The sequence below is a fragment of the Odocoileus virginianus genome, chromosome 4, assembly GCF_023699985.2.
Source record: "Odocoileus virginianus isolate 20LAN1187 ecotype Illinois chromosome 4, Ovbor_1.2, whole genome shotgun sequence".
In the NCBI taxonomy this organism is placed as follows: Eukaryota; Metazoa; Chordata; class Mammalia; order Artiodactyla; family Cervidae; genus Odocoileus; species Odocoileus virginianus.
In genome coordinates, this window is record NC_069677.1 from 51,615,480 (window position 1) to 51,634,336 (window position 18,857).

Here is an 18,857-nt window from a genome sequence, read left to right on the forward strand (position 1 = left end):
TGGTTGCCTGACCTTGTGAGACAACCCCAAAGAGGCCAAATAATAAAATGACTGCCCTTCAGAACAGTCCAGGAGGGGAAGGAGAGACTGCTGTCTGCTGACTATTTTCTGTTGCTTGCCTTTGTTTGTTGAATTCTGCCTCCTTAGGGTGTTAACTTTCTCAGCTCTCCAGCTATGTTACCCAGCCTTTAGCAGCTTCCCTGAGGAAGCCAGAGCTCTTGGGTCTCATCTGGCAAGTGTTCAGATGTAGTCATCTCTACGTGTCGGTAGAAGCTGTGTGTGGAAACTTCCTGGTTCATGGTGGTGGCAGTGGCCATCGTAGTTGGAATGTAAAAATGTGAATCAGCTGTGATCCGTGGCTGGGGTTGTGGGGCTGGGGTGCAAGGGAGACAGCCATGGTGCGGGTGTTGGCAGGGCCACGCAAGGTTCATGTATAAATTGGCCTTTACTCAGCCAGTTGGCATAGGTGTCTGGTCATCTGAACACCTATCAAAGGTCTACGTGATTGTGTTCTAAGTCACTTCGGTCATGTCTGACTCTTTGTGACCCTATGGACTGTAGCCTGCCAGGCTACTCTGTCCATGGGATTCTCCAGGCAAGACTACTAGAGTGGGTTACCATGCCCTCCTCATCAAAGGTCTACTGATAAGCAATTTCAATGCTGAGACCTAGAAATTAAAAAGAAAAAAAGGATTTAGCCAAATTCCTTGACCTTATGAAGCTTACAAAATATTCTGTGAAACAGACATAAAAGTAGATAAAGGGACACAGTGGGCTAAATGGAGTGGTCCACGCAAACATGGGGTAGGCAAGGTGCACAGAAAGCGGCAGCTCGTTTGATTTGGGGGGACAGGTCAGAGAAAATTTCTTGGAGGCAGGACCAGTTTCAAGGACACACGACCAGTGTCTCAGGTTCTCACACTGAGAAGTGCTCACGCTTGGGGTTTAATGCTGTGTGGTCCCCTTTTGACATTTTTGATACGGTGGCTTCACCTTTGACACGTGTGTTCTGTATGAAGGTCAAGGGGGCACACGCCTGGGGCTTGGCGTCCCCGCCCGGTGCAGTCCCACCTGCTGCCTCCCTGTCTCCCCAGGAGGGGTTCTCAGCGGCCCACCCTCGGCCGGTGGAGCCAGGCAGCAGTGAGCCCGGCAGGGAGAGGCCTGCACACTGCCATCACCCTCCGTCCCTAGCAGAGACCAGGTGTGGGAGCAAGGGTGGGCTTGTGCTCCACTGTGTCTGGGGTGGGGCAAGATGGCACTTGTTCCCAGCCTGGGTTGGCAGTTCCATAGTCTCCTTGTCTAGGCAGCTCATGGGGGCCTCTCTTTCACCCTCAATGAGGTTCCAGATATGCCCTGTGCAGAGGCTCCAGTTCCTTGGCTTGGGTGGCCAAATGTGTGATGAGTGACTGACTAGCCCACTTTTTCATTTTGCACTGGGCTCAGAAAATTATGTGATCAGCCTGCGTGGGGGTGATGATGCTGGAACTGATTCTTGAAGGGTAAATAGGAATTTTCCTGATATAAAGGGCAAGGAAGGGGCTGAAAGAGTCTCCAAGAAAGAGGGAACAGCATGAACAAGTGTGTGAAGCATGAAATTGTACCACACATAGATACACAGAGCTGGAAATGCTGCTGCTGCTTTTTTTTTAATTTCCTGTATTTGAACATCTTGGTGGATGGTGTTCTATCCCTGAGATGGGAAGGTGAAGGCATTCATGGGTGAGGGGAGAGCTCCCCCTTGGCCAAGTTAATTTGAGATTCCTATCAGATGGAGGTGTCAAGGTGACAGTGTCTGGAGTGACAGGCAGAGCTCAGGGTATGGGTTTGGGAATCTGGTACAGGTGACTGAAAGCCATGGGATGGGTGAGGTTGTCCAGGTAGAGAAAGTAGATAGAGCAGAGAAGGGAATCAGGGATACCCTTATTTTAGATGATGTGGGGAAAAGGAGGACCCAGAAAAGGAGATGAGGAACATCGGATACAGGAGGAAGAAACTTGGGAGAATGTCATGGAGATGATGATGCAAGTGTTTTAAGAAGGAGGTCTGTACCTAGTTTGAAAGTTTTAAGTAAATACTGGAAGGTCAAGATACTTCACATAAAAATGTAGGTCTTCAGTCTTTCACGAACAATCGGCAAGTCTGAAAACACAGGACTCACAGTCTGCTTGGTAAAAACTGGCTACCGGCCGCCAGAGCCCGAGCTCATGAGTGCGCATGTGCTGTGCATCTTCGCCGTCTCCCAGCCACTGCCTCCGGTCTCCCCGACTATCAGGACTTGTCAGTCTGCATTTATCATCATGCTTACATTACTGAAAGTCCCACAGGAGAGGACTATTTCTCTGTCTCCCCATCAAAGCCAGGAAAACAAAAGATAGCCCCAAAGAGCTGTGTGTTTTAAAAGCAAAGTTGGAGGGAGCATATTTCTGTGAGGAAGTGATGAATAGTCTATGTGTTTAATGAGAAAATAAAGCCTCTTCAAAAGAAACAGCTCTGTTTCACTCGATTATAATCCACTACCTCCATGTCTTCTGCAGGCTTTTGAGTTGACCCCATTTTAAATTCATTTGCAAATTCTGTTTCCAAAAAAAAAATATTTCTCAAATGTTTCATCATGTCATTTTTCATATTTAATTAACCTCAGTGGGTCCTGTTGGTGTCCATATTGTCTGAACACAGAAAATATGAACTGACTGAGGATGTTTCTCAAATCTAAATTCACACTTAGGAGCATTTGTCCACTGTCCTTTGCTGGCTGTCTTCCCAGCTGCCAATTGGGAGCTAGAGGTATGTGTGACAAGGCCTGACATCACCAGTTCAAGTCCTACCCCATAGACCATTTTCTAATCAACAAGACTGTCTGTATGGCAGGAGGAGTTCACTCTGGTCCCTTCAAGAGTCCTGGCTAGTACGGAGCTACGGGGAGCCGCAGTGCTGGGGTGAGGGTTGTGGGCTCTACATCCTGTGGTCTGAGCCTTCTTGTCACCCTTTCCCCCCCTTCATCTCTTCATCTTGCCACACGTGCCCTAACGCATCACCTCCTGGTGACGGGAAGATTCCAGTCCTGAGCTCTGATCATATTAAGGCATAAAACTGTATTGTAAATTAGAAGTTTCATCTCCCAGGAGGAGGGAAGACCAGTCTGTTGAGTCAAGTCTTTTGCAAATTCACAGCAGTGGTTATAAGTTTGTGATTAAAAACTTATCTCTGGGCCAAACTGCTTGCATTCAAATTTCATTTTTGCCCCATGTACATTTTACCATTATCTGTAAAATGGGAATAATAGTAGACTAATCTCATATGTTGTGAGGATTCTGTGAATTGACATGTAAAGTCCTTGATTAGTAGTGGTTGGTATTTGGTAAATGTTCAAATTTTTGCTGCTGTACTGGAATTATCATCATGCTGATTGTTACCTTATGGCATACTGTTTGATCTTTCCACTTAGTTATTATGTAACCACTGAGTTGATCAGTTTCTTTCTCCCTGAAGTACAATCCAGTTTTTGGTGGGGGGATCAGAATTTTCTAATTTATACACAATTCTATATGTCATCCTTTCCTACTGACAGAGACAATGAGAAATTTCTCTTTATAATTTATGGACGCATGCTTAGTAGAAGAAATTGAATATATTTGTCTATAAATACATACAATTTCTAAACAGAAACAGTCAAGGAGGGGAATAACTCAGATGTCAAAATTCTTCACTTGGGTCGTCTCATTTTTCTTAAATCTTCCAAACCCCTCTTCAGTCAGTTCTCTGCTCTGAATTCCTTTCCATTCCTGTGTTGAATAAGTGGTCATTTTGCCTTGTTCCTCATGCTGTTTCATGGTTTTTTGTTTGTTTTTTTTTTTACATCATTTCATTTCCATTTTGCTTTTCACAGTGATACCACAGGGTGTTTTCAACACAGTATGATTTCAGAGAGCCTAATCAATATCCTGAATTTTTTTTTCCAATTACTCCCTCAGTATATTCTGTCTCCAGTTGCTATTTCAATACATGTTTGTATAATTCACTTTAAATTATGCTTTGAACTTATTTCTTATTTTGGAATTTTTCATTCTGAGATTAGATAAGATGGATAAAATTGTTGTAAAAATAGCATGAAGAATTCCTACATACACTTCACCCAGCTTCCCAAAATGTTAACGTCTTACATAACCATAGTATAATGATCAGAAACAGGAAGTTAATATTGATATGGTACACTATTAGCTAATCTATAGTCTTATTCAAATTTTATTAACTATCCCACAAATGACCTTTTTGGGGGACCAGACTCCAGTCAGTGATCCCAGATTGCATCCAGTTGCCATGTCTTCTTGGTCTCCCCCCATCTGTGATGTTACTTAGCCTTTGTCTTTCATGACCTTAACACTTTTGAGGAGTACTGGCCAGTTATTTTGTAGAATGTTCCTTTGCGTTGGTCTGTCTGATATTTTCAGACATGCTTTTTCTCTGTGAGTTCTCATGTTCAGGCATGTAAGACTAATGTAAATAAATAGGGTTTCTCTATGACTTTAGCATTAGATTTCTTTACAAAAAACCTCTTAAGAACTTGTTATTCTTAAAAATGTCTTGAAAGGTTCTACTCCCTACAGTGGGAACTGAATAATCAATCACCCGTGCATGCTAAGTTGCCAGTCATGTCCGACTCTGTGTGAGCCTAAGGACTGTAGCCCACCAGGCTCCTTCGTCCATGGGATTCTCCAGGCAAGAACAATGGAGTGGGTTGCCATGCCCTCCTCCAGGGGACCGTCTCAATCTAGGGGTTGAAACAGAGTCTCGTAAGTCTGCTACATTGGCAGGCAGGTTCCTTAGCACTAGCGCCACCTGGAAGTCCTAATAGCCACCCAGATAAAAACAAAACAGCAACAACCACAACGACCTCTCCCTACAAAGTTATCTTTCTCTTTCAGATGAATAACTATTTGTGAGAATTGTGCTGAAATATTAGAAAGGCTTTCTCACAAGCTAGAGATGTTAGTTCAAGTAAAATGTGAAGAAACATGAAAACACTGACATTTTAAAGTGATTTCTATGATCTGACTTTATGAATACCATACAGCATTTAGTGGTCTTATATTTTTTATAACTCATTCATTTTTACTATGAAGTCTTTATAGCCAAAAGAAGTCTAATATGTCATACATGTTCATTGATTTCTTTGACTGCAAGTCACAGAAATCAATTTTAGCTGCTCATCCCAACATGAATCTATTGAAAGGATATGGCTTAACTCATAGAACCAGGGGAAACAACTAAGATATTGGCTCAAAAAAGACAGTTGTCAGTAGGCCTGCAAGAATCTATAAAGAAGGAACTAATGAGTAGACCTTTTGAACAGTCTCTACCTTCTTGAAGGTACTTATTGTGTGATTCTAGTTAGGTTTAAATATAAAAGACAGAGCAAGTAATGCACCTTTACTGATGATCCCAGAAGGATTGGGTCCACATGGGGAGGGATAGTGTCTGTTTGGGCTCCCAAAGAGTCTGAGAGAAGAGCAAGCACTTCATTTGGGAGCTGCCCCCAAGGAGGTTTACTCAAGAGTGGGGAAGAAAGGCAAGGAAGGGGAAGAAGTCAATAAAACATGTGTTATCAAAGCAGTTTCCATGCTTGGCACCTGAGGTTTACTCTCACAGCGAGAGAGTCTAGAACACACATCAGAGTTATTTCAACTGAACGATGAGGAAGTGAGGATATTTTCCAACCATTTCTCTTTACATGATTGGTTGAAAGCTTCTGGGACATTATGTTGCTGTTGTTCAGTTGCTCAGTTTCATCCAACTCTTGCAACCCCATGGACTGTAGCATGGCAGACTTTCCTGTCTTTCACTATCTCCTGGGGTTTGCTCAAGCTCATGTCCATTGAGTCAGTGTTGCCATCCAACCATGTTATCCTCTTTGCCCTTTTTTCCTCCTGCTTTCAATCTCTCCCAGCATCAGGGTCTTTTCCAGTGAATTGACTCGTTGCATCAGGTGGCCAAAGTATTAGAACTTCAGCTTCAGCATCAGTCCTTCCAATGAATATTCAGGACTGACTTCTTTTAGGGTTGACTGGTTGAAATTCCTTGCAGTCCAAGGGGCTCTCAAGAGTCTTCTCTAGCACCACAGTTCAAAAACATCAATTCTTTGGTGTTCAGCTTTCTTTATGGTCCAACTCTCACATCCATACATGACTACTGGAAAAACCACCAGTCAGTTCAGTCGCTCGGTCGTGTCTGACTCTTTGCAACACCATGAACTGCTGCATGCCAGGCCTCCCTGTCCATCACCAACTGCCGGAGTCTACCCAAACCCATGTCCATCGAGTCAGTGATGCCATCCAACCATCTCATCCTCTGTTGTCCCCTTTTCCTCCTGCCCTCAACCTTTCCCAGCATCAGAGTCTTTTCAAATGAGTCAGCTCTTCGCATCAGGTGGGCAAAGTATTGGAGCTTCAGCTTCAAGATCAGCCCTTCCAATGGACACCCAGGACTGATCTCCTTTAGGAGGGACTGGTTGGATCTCCCTGCAGTCCAAGGGATTCTCAAGAGTCTTCTCCAACACCACAGGTCAAAGCATCAATTCTTTGGTGCTCAGCTTTCTTTATAGTCCAACTCTTACACCCATACATGACTACTGGAAAAACCATAGCCTTGACTAGATGTACCTTTGTTGAGAAAGTAATGCTTTTTAATATGCTGTCTAGGCTGGTCATAACTTTCCTTCCAAGGAGTAAGCGTCTTTTAATTTCATGGCTGCAATCACCATCTGCAGTGATTTTGGAGCCCCCCCAAAAATAAAGTCAGCCACTGTTTCCACTGTTTCCCCATCTATTTGTCATGAAGTGATGGGACCAGATGCCATGATCTTAGTTTTCTGAATGTTGAGCTTTAAGCCAACTTTGTCACTCTTCTCTTTCACTTTCATCAAGAGGTTCTTTAGTTCCTCTTCACTTCCTGCCATAAGGATGGTGTCATCTGCATATCTGAGGTTATTGATATTTCTCCTGGCAATCTTGATTCCAGCTTGTGCTTCCTCCAGCCCAGCATTTCTCACAATGTATTCTGCATATAAGTTAAATAAGCAGGGTGACAATATACAGCCTTGACGTACTCCTTTCCCAATTTGGAACCAGTCTGTTGTTCCATGTCCAGTTCTAACTGTTGCTTCCTGACCTGCATACAGATTTCTCAAGAGGCAGGTCAGGTGGTATGGTATTCCCATCTCCTTAAGAATTTTCCACAGTTCATTGTGATCCACACAGTCAAAGGCTTTGGCATAGTCAATAAAGCAGAAATAGATGTTTTTCTGAAACTCTCTTGCTTTTTCAATGATCCAGCAGATGTTGGCAATTAGATCTCTGGTTCCTCTGCCTTTTCTAAAACCAGCTTGAACATCTGGAAGTTCATGGTTCATGTATTGCTGAAGTCTGGCTTGGAGAATTTTGAGCATTACTTTACTAGCTTTGACTATATGGACCTTTGTTGGTAAAGTGATGTCTCTGCTTTTTAATACATGGTCTAGGGTTTGTTATAGATTTACTTCCAAGGAGCAAGTGTCCCTTAATTTCATGACCACGGTTGCCATCTGCAGTGATTTCGGAGCCCAAAAAAATAAAGTTTGGAACGTTAACTCTTGGTTAATTCTGGCCTGTCCTCTGCAGGTATCCAGCATGTTATTACAATTAGACAGAAGTTTTCAGGCAAGGAGTCATAGGAATTTGAAGTGAGCAGCTTTTTGTGAGTAGAAGCAAGTGCTAGGAAGACACAGTCAGGGAATGAATACATCTGCTGGAATGGTTTCCTTAAGAGAACACAATTGAGATGTTGTTACTAGAAGGTGGAGACTAAAGTATGAGCAGGAGAAAATGGTAAATATTCATTTCCCAACCAGTACAATCCTCTCATTTTACAGAAAGAGTTGTCTGCAGGTCAAATTGTTGTATATGTTGTATCAGTTAGGATACTTTCAGCTACAAGTAGGAGCATATCAAAATACAAGTGGCTAAAAGAATAGAGATTGTGTCTGCATTATAGTGTGGTAACAATTGCTCATCAGTAGCTTCACACAGCAGAAGTTTCTTACACAAGCAAAATCAGCTGAGAGTTCAGGCAGCTGTCCACAGCAGCTGATTTTTTAGGCATTGGCTTATCATTCCAGACTGCTTGAATCGTTGGCAGCTCTACAAATGTGCATGTTTGCATGATTACCACTGTAGGAAAGAGTGGCTGGAGTCAATCACTGAACACAAAACACGACACTCCGGTCACCCATCATTTCAAGTCACAGAGCCATGCTTTAGTGAAGGAGAGTGCTGTGCTGCTGGGGTCCAGAAGTAGAGAACAGGACATTTGCAGCCAGAGGTAAAGGTCCTCTCAAGGGTTTATTTTTCTCTCCATTAGTGAATCTGGAGGTAGGTAGTCTCATGGTTGTTTCGGAGACTTTGCAATCATTGAAGACTCTGGCACTTCCCGTCTTCCCGATTTGGCATCCCTGATTTTCAGGGACGTTGTTTTGTCACAAATGACTAGAGCAGCTCCAGAATGTCACATCCTCTCATGTCAGTATCCAAAGGCAGGAAGAGAAGGGTGAGATCTCCTTGCTTCTTTATCAGGTAGAGTGGGGCCTCTCTCTCAATTCCCCCTCTCATTCCAACCAGGGAAGACATCTTTCTTTATAACAGACTTCCCAGAACTGGCTCACGTGGCCTCCTATAGCTGCAGGTGAGCCTGACAAAGAAAGCATTTGCAGTTTTCAGCCTCTCTCATGAGAAGCAGGCTCTGTCAGTGTAGAAAATGGGGTAGGGGCATGGCTGTTGGGTTCAACATCAATGGGACAAGACACAAGACGACAAGATTCTCAATGTCCAAGAACAACAGTCTCAAATATTTGCCCCAGATCACCATGCTGTTGAAACACATCTTCCTGAATTCCTACCCTGTGGAGCTTGGAATTAGTCAGTGATGGTAGGGTTGTATTCAGTCACAACCTTCTATTTCTTAGAAAATTGAGTCTTTCCTGAGTTCTAATATCAAGCAGCCTCCTGAGAACAAGTCTGTTTGTCTGATCAGATGAGAAATAATGGCTCTTGCTTGATAATTCAGAATAATTTAAAAGAAGCTTTTTTGGAATAGAGCTTTTTGGAACTCATAATCAAAATAGTAGACTACAAATGAGTAGGAAACTGGGACTTGATTGCAAAAAATTTTCCCTCCTGAAAGACAAACCACAACTTGGCTTATTTTTCTAAGAATCAGCTCTCTGACTCTAGGCAGATAGATGAATAGCACTAAATAAACAGTTACTGTGTATTTCAGAATCATACACATCTGGAACTTTAATAAGGGATTTTAGTTGGGTTTTTTTTTAAAGGAAGACACAGTAGCAGAGACTTCTATTACAAATAAAAATTGTCTAACAGCTTCCAGTTAACTTGCTATGACAGCAAAGGAAAAAGGTTGCAATGCCATTAAAAGCTAAAACTTAAAAACAATCATAATAAGCTAGGAAGAAATTCACTAAGTCTAAAACAAATGGAGCTGGAGTGAGGAAAAGAAATCTTACGTGGTCTTTTATCCTGGAAACAAAGAGAGCATAAAAACAGTAGGAAAATACTTTATATCCCCTCGATTGGCACTGGGGAGTCAGAGTCTCCATCAGCCAGAAACGAACACTGGCTTCTTTGAGAAGATTGTTTCAGAGATCTCACCTCGGCCGCCCTGCCCCACACCCTGAGAATCCACCCCAGCAGCGGGAAAGCCACCCTTCCCAGGATGCAGTGCGCCACAGGGCTCTCACGGCCCAAGCACGTGAGAGGGGAGCTGGGTAGGAAGACCCCGGGCGGCCGTGCGTTGCTGGGGTTGTAGCGCTCCTTGCTTGCTTCTACCGCGGGTATCATGCACAGGATGGAGTCTGGTCATGGGTCACTGGGGCTTTTGGGACTCTTCAGTTTAACGGAGACCCCCCCTTTCTGCCCTCAGTGTGTTGAATAACCCTAACCCAGTTTCAGAGTGCTATGGAAACACCGTTTGCGAGCATTGCTTGCTGTATATGCAATATCTGATACGTAACATTTACAGAATACCTACTATGTGCCCCTCATGATTTTAAACACTCTCTATGGATCAGTAAGTGATCCTCACAATAACCCCATGGAGTAGCTGCTGCGATTATTGTTGTTTTACATATAAAGAAACTAAAGCGTAAGTAAAAGTGGCTTCCCTGATAGCTTGGTTGGTAAAGAAGCTACCTGCAATGCAGGGGACCCTGGTTTGATTCCTGGGTGGGGAAGATCTGCTGGAGAAGCGATAGGCTACTGACTCCAACATTCTTCGGTTTCCTTTGTAGCTCAACTAGTAAAGAATTTACCTGCAATGCGGGAGACCTGGGTTCAATGCCTGGGTTGGGTAGATCCTCTAGAAAAGGAAAAGGCTTACCTTTTTTTTCTCTCCATATTTTATTTTACATATAAAGAAACTACATTTCCATTGTGTTTTACACATAAAGAAACTAAAGCGTAGAGAGGTTAAATTGCTTGCTCAACTTTTCAGTAAGTGGCTAAAGTGGGATTTGAACCTAGAGACTCTAGCTTCCAATTCCAGACTCTTAATTTCCTTTAGTTAAAGCCATGGTTTTTCCAGTAGTCATCTACCAATGTGAGAGTTGGACCGTAAAGAAGGCTGAAAGCCAAAGAATTGATACTTTCAAACTGTGGTGCTGAGAGTCCTTTGGACTACAAGAAGATCAAACCAGTCAGTCCTAAAGAAAATCAGCTCTGAATATTCATGGGAAGGACTGATGCTGAAGCTAAAGCTCCAGTACTCTGGCCACCTGATGTAAAGAGCTGACTCACTGTAAAAGACCCTGATGCTGGAAAAGATTGAAGGCAGAAGGAGAGGGTGGCAGAGGTTGAGATGGTTAGGTAGCATCACCAACTCAATGGACATGAATTTGAGCAAACTCATGAGAAAGTGTTTGGACAGAGAAAGTGTTTGGAGAAGTGAAGGACAGAGGAGTCTATCGTGCTGCAGTCCAGGAGATCACAGAGTCAGACTGAATAACAACAAATGCTGTCCTTGAAATCTGTGTTCTTCTCTAGTGATAGAGCAGTTGTTTGTATTGGTGTGTTTATTTGTATAGGAATAACCAAATATACACAAACATATGTTCATCAACTGATCAAGATGATGATGACAGAGAAAATCACCAGCTAAGAAAATGGTGCAAGGCAGGGTGGGAATGCGTTATAAGTGAAATCTGTCTTTTAAGCCAGGGACCCCAGAACACAAAGAAAATAGATGAAGAGCCCCTGGTGGAGAGATGGATGGAACAAGATGGGTATTCATGTCAGGTAAAACATTGCAGCTGGGAGATTAAGCTCCTGACTGTGCCTGCTTTGTGAGACTATACTCAGTTAATGCCATTACAATCCTAAGCAAGCTACCTCCAGGAGAAATAACTTTCCTGGACTGCTTCTAATTCAGAATTCAATAAGAGGCATCTCTATTTGCTTCCTACACCTCATCTGCAAAGAAGTGTAGGAATATTGCTCTGTTTTGTTCTATTAGCTGTACATTCTTTATCTCTCCATGCCTGCCAAGACCAGGAGGTAGGTGATAGAATTTCTCCCACCTTCCTCTTGTCTCCTTTTATGTTCTTTGGAGGTAAACGGGCACATGGGGTGGGAAAGAGACAAGTATCCTTTCAAATATGCCTATCTTTATGTTTGTTTTCAGATCTTAAGTAACTGTTGATAGTAACAGCAATAGAAAGATGTAAATTCATATATGTTAAAACTCTGGAAGGATAGAAATTGGTTATCTTAAAACTTCCAAACTTATCAAAGGGAAAAATGCAGGAAAAAAATACAGAAAATGACCAAACAAGACAAAAGCATAAAAGAACAATATCAAGGGAAAATAGGATTGCAGAGGTAAGTCTGAAGTAGTTATGTATTTATGATAAATCTGAGTGACTCTGAGACTGGGTTAAAATCTAAGAGCAAAGTGTATATGAGCTGTCTACGATGAAATGACTTCTAAAGACTGAAAAATCAAGAAATAAAAAATGTATCCCAGGCAAATAGTGGTTAAGGGCATGTTCCCTCTCTCTGCCTGTTGCACCTGATTGTAGGGGACCCAGCAGAAAACTGCAGAGACACTCAAAGAAATGCCAGAGCCATCAGGGGTTGTAAATTGGAACCTGGGGTTCGTGAACTTGGATGGAAAAAAACCTGCATATTTTTCACTAATCTCTAACAGAAATTTAATATTACTTTCAAAATGTTACAGTAATATTTCAAAATGTCACTTTTGAAATATTACTATGTTTGTTGTAGGCAATAAACATAGTAATTAGAAGTAATTTCTTGTCCCTTAGAACTCAAACGTATACCACCACTCTTTTTTCCTCAGCCAGAAATCTTCAGGAGTGCAGCAGATAGAAACACAGAACAAAAAAGTAAGCAAGCAAGTAAGCAAATAAAAACACTTCCTCATAGGAGCAACAGTTAAAAACTAAAAGGGAAAAATTGATTCCTTTCCAAATCACAACTAAAAATATAAAATGATTATTTAACCTCTCCTCTATAAGAAAGCTGAAACATTTTGCTGAAGGGCATAAAAAACTTGATTAGAAAGACAAAGCTGTTGAAGGAAAGGCCCAGTTTTGTGAAACTGTCAATTTCCCTTCCTATTGTGTAAATCTAAAATATAGTGTAGTCCTGATCACATAACAATGGGATTTTAAAAAAACAAACCAGGAATTGCAGAATGACCTTAAGGAAGAATCTATGTATAGGAGGGGTTTATTTTGGGTTTTTTAATTTTGCTATTGTTTTGTTTTGTTTTTTCAGTTAAAAAGAGTAATGAATAGGGTCAAATCTATGTTGAGATGTTGATAGTATTCTTTATCCTTATTTAGTAAATCATGGACAAATTGACCAACTTGCTGTGTGTGGGGCGTGGGGCATAGAGGAACAGGTAGCTTCCAACTTACATTTTGAATCTAAATAAATTCCTGGTGGATCAAAGGTATAAATATAAAAAAACCATGAAAGTTGCAGAACAAAATATAGGTGAATATTTATAAAGATTCAAGGTAGAGAGTCAGTCCTCAGATAGACACCAAAGGTAGAAACAGTAAGGTACAATAAATATATTTTATGTCGTGGAAACAAAAATCTTCAGGACATTAAAAACACTTCAAAGATATAAAGACAAATGATCAAAGTGAGAGAAAAGAAAAAGATTTTAGTAACATTTATGAAAGACAGAGGATTAATATCTTTAATACAGACACGCTAGTGAGAACAAGGGTCAATACCTTACCCAGGGATCAAACCCAGGTCTACCTGCATGGCAGGCAAATGCTTTATCATCTGAGCTATCAGGGAAGCCCTGTAAGAGAAACAGTCCCTGAATTGGTCATATATTTTTCAACTTACAATCAAAGAAATTAAAAACAAAACATGAGCTACATTTTCCTTACTATGTTGACAAAAAAGATCTGTATTTTTAAAATCATAGCCATTATGAGGTATGGTGACCTAAGGACAAAAGAGCAGATAAAACCCAGGAGGGTATTGGAATGTAGGAACAGAAAAAGCAGACCCTTATCGTCCTTCCCTCCCCCACGTTGTAACTGTTAATGGAACAGTATAAACTGTCTCCCCTCCTACACCGTAGGGAGAAGGTATTTGCCCTACTCTTCCCCCACCCAGTATACATGCCTTATCCAATCAGCAAGTGACCTGCAAGACCCTGATCCCACTCCTTGTACCCTGGGTATAAAAGTGAACTAAGGACCCCTGTTCAACGTCAGTTCTCTCTTGAGCTAGCCTGCTGTTCCAACAGCTTCTCCCATTCTTATAAACTTTATTTCCCTCTCATTCTGTCTCATGTCTGGAAATTCTTTTCCAACCCGCACACAGACCATGACATGAGGGAAAGAAGATTTTTGTTTAATGTAGGTAGACATGTATATGGGCTTCCCAAGTGATGCCAGTAGTAAAGAATCTTCCTGCCAATGCAAGAGATGTAGCTTTGATTGGGAAGATCCCCTGGAAAAGGGAACGGCAACTGTGGAAAGCAATTTAAAAAATTCATCCCTTTTTCGGCCGGAACCACCATCTTCCAGTAATTCGTCAAAATGACCAACACAAAGGAAAAGAGGAGGGGGCACCTGCTACATGTTCTCTAGGCCTTTTAGAAAACATGGAGTTGTTCCTTTGGCCACATACATGCGAATCTACAAGAAGGGTGATATTGTAGATATCAAGGGAATGCGTACTGTTCAAAAAGGAATGCCCCACACATGTTGCCATGGCAAAACTGGGAGAGTCAACAGTGTTACCCAGCATGCTGTTGGCATCATTGTAAACAAACAAGTTAAGGGCAAGATTCTTGCCAAGAGAATTAATGTGTGTATCGAGCATATTAAGCACTCTAAGAGCCGAGATAGCTTCCTAAAACGTGTGAAGGAAAATGATCAGAAAAAGAAGGAAGCCAAAGAGGAAGGGACTTGGGTTCAGCTGAAGCACCAGCCTGCTCCACCCAGAGAAGCACACTTTGTAAGGACCAATGGAAAGGAACCCGAACTGTTGGAACCCATTCCCTATGAATTCATGGCCTGAAGGGTGTAAAAATAAAGACCTGGACTGTACAAAAAAAAAATAAAAAATGCATCCAAAATTATTAATGATAAAAAATATTCAGATCACTTAGCTAAGTTAAGAAAAAGTCATTTACAAAATTATTTACACAGAAAGAACATTTTTATATTTGAATTTTATATTCAATTACACATAATTGAATACAGAACATTTTACAATTAACACAAATTACTCTTCAATGAGAAAAGCAAACAATTTAATAAGTAGTAGTTTGGTAATTATAAACTGCTGTATTTAATGTTGTCTTCTCCCCATGAAAATTTTAAATATCACTGAATTTCCATTACTCATTTAAATCCTGTACATAAATTTCTTTTACTTGCAGACCATCATGTGAGATGTATAATGGGAAATGATTTACTGCAATCTTATGAATATCTCTATCCTCCTATCACTAAGCATTTACCAAGAAGGAAAAAAAGGAGGAGGAGGAGAAAAGATGTATAGTTTTTTAAATTTTTTTAATATGTTGTCTAGCTAAAAGCTAATGGAATGTATCTAATGTTATGTGCATTATAGTGTCATATTAAGTTATATAAAATTGTAGAAGAGCAATGAGATCTTTTTTTTTTTTTTGCAACCTGGAAGACTATGATTCCTCATTTTGTCTGTTCCATTCCATTTCTCTTGTGTTGGTGTTTCCCCCATGCCTTCATTAAGAATGAAGTTCTAGGTCAAGTTAACCTGGATGTATTGAGGATACTCTGTTCTGTTTTATTATCTCACCTGACAAGGAATGAGAGAAAGCTTTAAGTCAGCTTATGTGCGACATGCATCATTTAGAGATAGCAGATTGAATCTGTATGAAGCAGTCACTTCTGACAGCAAGCATGTGTGGGTGTCCAGCATTGCTAATTGTTAGTTTACTAAGAATTATATAAGCTGATAGGTCAATGAGAAATAAACCCTCATTGCTGTGACTTAGAAGGAGCCAAGTCAATGGGGAAGTAAGCTGTTTTTCATATGGCGATTCCGGGGATATGGTTTTTGATGGTTAGTTTTATGTGTCAACTTGACTAGGTAACAGATACCTGGTTAAACATAATTTCTGGGTGTGTCAATGAGGGTGCTTCTGAAATAGATTCACATTTGAATTGGACTGAGTAAAGCAGATGTCCTTCCCCAGTGTGGGTGTGTGTCATCCAGTTGGTTGAGGGCCTTAGTAGAACAGAGAGGTCGAGGAAGGTTGAATTTGCTCTCTGCTTCACTTCTTGCACTGGGGCAACAATCACCCTAGGCATTCCTACTTCCCACGCCTTCGGACTCAGCGTAGTATCTGCAGCTCTCAAGGCTTTAAACTCCACCACCAGTTTTCCTGGGTCTCTAACTTGCAGAAGTCAGATCATGAGACTTCTCAGTCCTGTGATAATGTGAGCCAATACCTTATAAAATATCTTCTTCTATATGTATCTCCTCCTGGTTCTTTTCCTCTGGAAAAGTCTGACCAGTATGTGGACCAGTGAGAAACAAACCTCAATTTCCAATAATTGATTTGAAGAAAAACATTGGAAGAGGATAGAACCCAAACTAACCTGCTCATTTAGAAAATACTCCAAGATCTGATTTCATGTCCCACTAAATCAGAGTCTGAAGTGGGAACTGAGAATCATTTGAGCCGTGATCTAAAAAGAGTTGTCTTCTGGCCATTCCATCTGAAAATGGGTCTACTTATCAAGTCACAAATCTAGGTGATGAAAGTGCTTATAAAATTTCTAAATACTAATGTATCATCCACAATTTTCCAGAATAAACTTATTGCAAATTAGTTCACAAATTCCAAACTATGGAGATGCTAATAATTGTGTCCATTGGGTTAACCCAGGCAAAATAAGAGATGCTGGGTAGGGTTGGGGAACCTGGAAGTAGAGAAGTAAGGAATAGAAATGGAGGTGGCTCTTGAGGAACAAGGTGAACTGGACTGTCAATTTCTCAGACTTGTATTTGATATGCCAGGGACACCTGTGCCTCCTTTGAGTTCAGAAGAATCAGCCTCCTTTGTTTAACTACCTCAGATGTTCAGACTGAATAGGGTTACAAGTAGATGAATAGACCGGGAGATCACCAAGGACACATTTTGAGAATAGATACTAAGTCCAATAAAAGTTAGAAGGATATTAAGTATGTGTTTTCCAGAGTGATATTGGACATTGATAAGTTGTCTCAGTTATTGTAACACATTGTCTTGGATATTCCCCTTCCTCCTTCCCACTCCCAGGTTTACCATACAATTGGCATGATTCAAGTATCTAAGGTTCAGATGACCTCACCCTTCTGGAAACTTTGAGTCATTAAATTCTTCAGTGTCTTCACCTAAATATTAAAGGAGAAAATTAAGCTTATGTTGCTGCCCAGGACGGATTCTTCTCATTGAGCTTTTATTTGATGGAATCTTCAGAGTTCTTTAGGAGTTTATATGGGAAAATAAAAGTATTTAGACCTTTATGAATAGATATTTTCATTCTAAGATAGGGGATTTTAGGGGGAAAATAGGATTTAGGTTTTATCAAGACTTGAAAAGCTGATGGAAATTCCCTGGAAGTCCCATGGTTAAGACTTGGCGCTTTCACTGCTAAAGCCCAGATTCAATCCCTGGTCAGGGAACTAAGATCCTACAAGTGGTGTGGCCAACTTGAAAGCTGAAGGCAGAAAATGACTTTAGTTTCTGAAGTAGATCCTGGGCTTGGGGGACAGGTGTGATTCTGAAATTTCAACTCTGTGTAAAACTAATACGCTTTCTAAAAGCCTTATTTCCCATCTGACTTAATTTGTCTTATGGTACTGTTTGTTCAAAAGACAGTGGAAGAAGGATTTTTTTGTTTTATTTTGTTTTGTTTTTGAAGAGCATACTTCTAAAGGAGGTGAAATTTTTCACATTTCATTGAGCCCAGCTAAAACAGATAAATAGGTGAATGATAATTTCTTGGTCTTGCTTGAGTATGGAAGCAAGTAACTGCTTAGGTAACACAAAACAGCAAATCGGCAAGTGGACAATTCATTTTCTATGCAAATTTATTGACTCTGCTGACTTGTTCAGCACATATTGTTAGTTAATTAAAGTTAATAAATTTCAAAAAATATTTTTATAATTACATACAAAATTATGAGCAAAACTGATTGAAAAACCCCAAGCATTTGAAAAATGGCCCATTTAAAAATTTTAGGATGCCCTAAAGACTTATCTGTATTAAAGATAGAAACTTGAAATAAAAAATGTTTATAGTTTTTGTGTAATTGGAGAGATCTATGAATCAGTGGGTGGGAATACAGTTTCCTAGCTGTTCATTTAGCAACAAAACAAGAACTTGGCAGAGTTCTTTTCTAATTACCACTGGAGGCTGTCTTGTACCAGGGAAATGCTTTATTCCAGGGATTGTTGAGCAGAGTCAATGAGTGGGTAGTGTTTGGTTTGAATCATGTGATTTCTCCTCCCCAGAAAGATACCCAGGGTGTCACAGAAGTCATCAAATTAAAATGAGGTCATTAGGGTGCTCCTAATCCAGTATGACTGGTATCCTCACAAAAGGGGGACATTTGGAGCCAGAGACAGACACACACAGAGGACAGGCAATGTGAACAGACACAGGGAGGAGATGGCCATCTGTGGGCCAAGGGGAGGGGCCCTCAGAAGGACCGACCCTGCTGACACCTCGATTTTGGATTTTGTAACCTCTGGAATACTGCAGGATAATACATTTCTGTTGCTTAAGCCGCCTGGTTTGTGTCACAGTAGTCCTAGCCAACTAATACAGGTGGTTAGCATACAAGATGGTGCACAAGATGTGTGTGTTTGTGAGTGGAAGGACTTCTCCTTTCCCTTCCCCTTCCCAGCACAGGACGTATAAAGCACTAGGATCGTGGAAGGAGGAAGATTCTTTAAGGAAAGTATAATATTAAATAAATGGGCGAAAATGGATCAAAGTACCATGCTGCAGATTCTGAATGCTTTAGACACTGGGAAAGGAGTCACGGTTCTCATTCTTATGTTGGAGGAGTAGTTGTGTTGGAGACTCCTGATTGAGAAGACAAGGTAAGCCCTGGAGAGATGCCCTTGCACCGCAGTGAAGTTTTGTCAGGTCAGGCTCCTCACTGCTGCCTCTGTGGGAATGGGATGGGCACAATCCTCAGTGAGAAGCCTCGATGCTGTGGGCTGTGGAGGAAGGGGGGAAGTGAGCCCTGCAGTAGCTTTTCCAGGACCAG

General features: G+C 41.2%; 1 pseudogene; it reads left to right on the plus strand.

The window, feature by feature from the left end:
• The first annotated feature begins 14,137 nt into the window (after positions 1–14,137).
• On the plus strand, positions 14,138–14,668 carry LOC110122797 (large ribosomal subunit protein eL21-like; annotated as a pseudogene).
• Positions 14,669–18,857: the final 4,189 nt, after the last annotated feature.